Source organism: Oncorhynchus tshawytscha, unplaced genomic scaffold (assembly GCF_018296145.1).
Source record: "Oncorhynchus tshawytscha isolate Ot180627B unplaced genomic scaffold, Otsh_v2.0 Un_contig_564_pilon_pilon, whole genome shotgun sequence".
Lineage (NCBI taxonomy): Eukaryota > Metazoa > Chordata > Actinopteri > Salmoniformes > Salmonidae > Oncorhynchus > Oncorhynchus tshawytscha.
The window spans coordinates 247,501-252,500 of NW_024609738.1; the positions used below are offsets into that span (position 1 = coordinate 247,501).

The window sequence follows — 5,000 nt, forward strand, 5'->3', positions numbered from 1 at the left end:
GGTAGAACCGGAGCAGGGAGGCAGAGGAGGGGTACGTTGCTGTGGTCCTTCTCTAGTAGGTAGAACCTGTGGTCCTTATCTAGTAGGAGCAGGGAGGCAGAGGAGGGGTACGTTGCTGTGGTCCTTCTCTAGTAGGTAGAACCGGAGCAGGGAGGCAGAGGAGGGGTACGTTGCTGTGGTCCTTATCTAGTAGGTAGAACCGGAGCAGGGAGGCAGAGGAGGGGTACGTTGCTGTGGTCCTTATCTAGTAGGTAGAACCGGAGCAGGGAGGCAGAGGAGGGGTACGTTGCTGTGGTCCTTATCTAGTAGGTAGAACAGGGAGGCAGAGGAGGGGAGCAGGCAGGGGGAGGTCCTTCAGAGGAGGGGAACCGGAGCAGGGAGGCGTTGCTGTGGTCCTTATCTAGTAGGTAGAACCGGAGCAGGGAGGCAGAGGAGGGGTACGTTGCTGTGGTCCTTATCTAGTGGGCCAGAGGAGGGGTACGTTGCTGTGGTCCTTATCAGTAGGTGAGGCAGAGAGGGGGTACTTGGTCCTCCCAGAGGAGGGGTAGGTTGCTGTGGTCCTTATCTAGTAGGTAGAACCGGAGCAGGGAGGCGTGGATCTGGTTATGACGGAGCAGGGAGGCTCCTGTGGTCTCCACATCTTGACCCTCCTGGATCCTGTGGTCCCCTGTCCCCCCCTGTGGTCCTGTCCCCCGGTGGTTCAGGGATGGCGTGTTGGGTGTTCGTGGTTCCTCTCCTGTCCCCCGGTGGTTCAGGGATGGCGTGTTGGGTGTGCGTGGTTCCTCTCCTGTCCCCTGGGCTTCCCCCTGCTCTGCCATGGCCTCAAGTCCCTGTTCCTCTGGTCTGTGTGGGACACAACATCAAGTTCTGCAGTTGTTGTGGTGCTATATCTCTTGACAGAAGTTCTGTGAGTCAACTGGACAGATTTTTCAGACGGGTGCTGCATAAATGTAGAGCTGAAAACCCAAACCAGGAAGTAGAGCTGAAAACATAAACCAGGAAGTAGAGCTGAAAACCCAAACCAGGAAGTAGAGCTGAAAACCCAAACCAGGAAGTAGAGCTGAAAACATAAACCAGGAAGTAGAGCTGAAAACACAAACCAGGAAGTAGAGCTGAAAACACACACCAGGAAGTAGAGCTGAAAACACAAACCAGGAAGTAGAGCTGAAAACACAAACCAGGAAGTAGAGCTGAAAACACAAACCAGGAAGTAGAGCTGAAAACACAAACCAGGAAGTAGAGCTGAAAACACACACCAGGAAGTAGAGCTGAAAACCCATACCAGGAAGTGGAGCTGAAAACACAAACCAGGAAGTTGGACCCATAAGGTTATTGCTCTATAAAGTCTTGGAAGATAGCAACAATACAAGGCACTATATGCTAGCCTATAATATAATCTTGGCCAACAACTGTTTCTTATTGTTCCTGTAAACTGGTTACCAGTTTCCTTATAACTTAGGTAAGTCTCACCTTGTGTGTGAAAACTTTTTCCTGGAGTTCAAAGGGCATCACCCATATCACCCATATCACCACAACGGATTGATTCACAAATATGATTCATTCATTTTGAAAACTTCAAATGGATTACAATAAATCAATTACAACATGATTGAAGCTGCCCGTTATACCAATGATATATCAATACTAACATACGTGGTATTAGTAAGATATAACTATAGAAAACATACCTAAAACTGAACCCCTCAAAATGAATACATACATCTATGCATGTCTATAAAACATTCTAATGCAGATATCAGATATGTACAAACTGACTGTGAATCATCTCTTACTTTATCCTGGTCCAGTGAAGAGGTCTCTCCTGCACCTTATCCTGGTCCAGTGAAGAGGTCTCTCCTGCACCTTATCCTGGTCCAGTGAAGAGGTCTCTCCTGCACCTTATCCTGGTCCAGTGAAGAGGTCTCTCCTGCACCTTATCCTGGTCCAGTGAAGAGGTCTCTCCTGCACCTTATCCTGTCCAGTGAAGAGGTCTCTCCTGCACCTTATCCTGGTCCAGTGAAGAGGTCTCTCCTGCACCTTATCCTGGTCCAGTGAAGAGGTCTCTCCTGCACCTTATCCTGGTCCAGTGAAGAGGTCTCTCCTGCACCTTATCCTGGTCCAGTGAAGAGGTCTCTCCTGCACCTTATCCTGGTCCAGTGAAGAGGTCTCTCCTGCAGGGATTAGAGACGAGCTTAGACCACCTCTACACAACGTCCTCCTCGTGTACGGTAAGACCACCTCTACACAACGTCCTCCTTGTGTACGGTAAGACCACCTCTACACAACGTCCTCCTTGTGTACGGTAAGACCACCTCTACACAACGTCCTCCTTGTGTACGGTAAGACCACCTCTACACAACCTCCTCCTTGTGTACGGTAAGACCACCTCTACACAACGTCCTCCTGGTGTACGGTAAGACCACCTTTACACAACGTCCTCCTTGTGTACGGTAAGACCAGACCACCAGAAGAAGTCTTACACAACGTCCTCCTTGTGTACGGTAAGACCACCTCTACACAACGTCCTCCTCGTGTACGGTAAGACCACCTGCACTACGGTAAGACCACCTCTACACAACGTCCTTCCACGGTAAGACCACCTCTACACAAGGGGTAAGACCACCTCTGGTGTACTTCAGTACAACGTCCTGTCGTGAGAGTACGGTAAGACCACCTCTAAACAAACCTCCTCCAAGACGGTAAGACCACCTCTACACAACGTCCTCCTGGTGTACGGTAAGACCACCTCTACACAACGTCCTCCTGGTGTACGGTAAGACCACCTCTACACAACGTCCTCCTGGTGTACGGTAAGACCAGCCAGTCCAATTCTTCCTCGTTGCACTTTGTTACTCAGAATGAAGTCTGTCCATATCAATGATTGCCACACTCTTATTGCCGTCACCAGGGAGACAGTTGCACTGCATGTCCCTTCCATTACCACCAGGGGTCACTCTCCTTACTTCAGTACAGTGTGTGAGAGCTAAAAAAATACAAGATAAACCGAAGCAGTCCAGTCCAGGAAGGACTGCATGTCCCCTCCATTACCACCAGGGGTCACTCTCCTTACTTCAGTACAGTGTGTGAGAGCTAAAAAAAATACAAGATAAACCGAAGCAATACAATAAACTATCAATGATAATTATGACACAAATAGAAAAACAACCCAGAGACAACACTTAGTTCCATTTGTTTTATTATTATTTCACCATGCTACAAAACACAGGGGGTTGTTGGCAGTGATGGAATATTGTATGAACATTGTTGTAGACATCTAAATACACACTATGGTTTTTCATCCGGTCAAAAAATACTAACATTCTGGTAAACACATTTCCAGAACAGAAAAATGCAAATATCAAAATCTCCTCCCTCCCACCAATGTAAAGTCCATACAATATGAAGTCATGTTTTTCAACAGGAGACCCAATGGGCTGTTCACTGGTTCAATCAACAAAATGACGGTCAACCAACGTGGAATAGACGTTGAACTGCCGTCTGTGCCCAGTGAGTAATGAATTGTTTCATTCACTGCGTAGTTCTTTATAGTGTCTGGTGTTCTGAGACCCAAAACAGCGGAAATAAGGAATGTTTACATCTTAAATGGAACCAACGGAACCCATTCTAGAACTCCGTGAAAATCATCATATTCTAGAATTGAAAAAAGGAGTTTGGCAAATAATCCATTTTTTCCACTAACAGTTCCTTTCTTTAATAAACAACATCTATTAAACTACTTTTTGTACAATTCCTATAGTTTACAAACTCTTTTAAAATGTAGGTAGAAAAAAATATAATGCAAGTTAGAACCCAAAAATAATGATTTGTACAATATGATACAATGAGAGAACAGGTAACAGAAGACGACACTCTGGAACCCAAACTCCTCCTATGAAACATGGCTGTCAGACAGCATTGTGTAGGAAACACTGTCCCTTTCTGTTTCCTTGTTCACAACGACGTTCGGAAGGAAAATTCAGACTGAACTAAGACATTCTACAACAACCACCAGGGGGCCCCTGTACAAATGGACTATTGTTTGCAGGGTCGGGGGTCAATTCCCTTTCAGTTCTGTCCATCCAGGAAACAAAACTGACATTTCAAATCGACTCTGAATTGACTGAATAGTCAAATAAATTGGACCCCAAACCTGCTGGAAGGAACCTGGAACATGATGATGTCACACAGGAACACCAACGGTAGGATTTGGGTACTTTCAGTACAGCCAGCATGAACAAACCCATTAGTACAGCTGCATTGTGGAACATCCTCATTTGGCATTTATACATACACACCATCTGTCTGTACACTAGTAGTGGCTAAAGTGACTGTGGTGTACCAAGACGTTGACCCCGAGACATGGCCGAAGACTCCAGGCTTGGGGTCAATTCCATTCCGTCAATTCAGAAAGTAAACCAAGTTCCAATTCCACATGTTCCTCGTTGAAAAGCATCGAAGAGAATTGGAATTTCAGTGTACTTCCTGAATCGACTGGGATTGAAATGGAATTGAGCCCAACCCTGGTAGGCCCACTAACATAACACACCATTGGAGGCCACAGCCATTAGGGCAACAAGGAAGTCAGCTTCAAATAGCGACACGAGTGTTGACTTTAAAACCATTTCAGTTTATGATCAGCACTATAAAAGATTGGTACCGAGAGAGAGATTGGTGAGGAGGTCCGTCATTCAAAGAGACCTCGCTGTTTGGCACATCACCTGCAAGCTAAACTTACACAGGCACTCGGAATAACAGGTAGCCTGGGTACCAGTCTGTTTGTGCCGTCATGCCAACGCCCTGTCACTCATTTGTTTGGCTTGACAATGACAGCGAAGGAGTAGACAAGAGCACAGACTGATCTGGGACCAGGCTAGAAGTCAAGGTGTTTCACTCCCTTCTTTAATTAGGTATCAAATGACCTCAGGAATAAAATAGTGTTATATTGGTGTGTACCTGGTACCATCAGTCCCCTTTCAGTATAGCCTGGGTACCAGTCTGCT

The 5,000-nt window shown here is 46.4% G+C and overlaps 1 protein-coding gene, 1 long non-coding RNA gene and 1 pseudogene across 3 annotated transcripts in view; all 3 read right to left on the bottom strand.

Moving 5' to 3' along the window:
* The window catches only part of LOC112241361, a 6,241-nt pseudogene extending 5,601 nt beyond the window's left edge, over positions 1-640 (bottom strand).
* Positions 641-688: 48 nt separating this feature from the next.
* Positions 689-1,971, bottom strand: LOC121845674. The gene is made up of 2 exons (XR_006082685.1): positions 1,794-1,971; positions 689-843 (listed from the first exon to the last, which is right to left on the bottom strand). It is a non-coding gene; the product is annotated as an uncharacterized LOC121845674 (long non-coding RNA).
* A 1,208-nt stretch (positions 1,972-3,179) lies between these two features.
* LOC112241360 (fibroblast growth factor receptor substrate 2) overlaps positions 3,180-5,000 on the bottom strand; it is an 84,564-nt gene continuing 82,743 nt past the window's right edge. For both annotated transcript variants that reach the window (XM_042317433.1, XM_042317434.1), the window contains exon 7: positions 3,180-5,000. This exon is cut by the window's right edge and continues 2,260 nt beyond it. The gene's annotated coding sequence lies outside the window, so the exon portion shown is untranslated.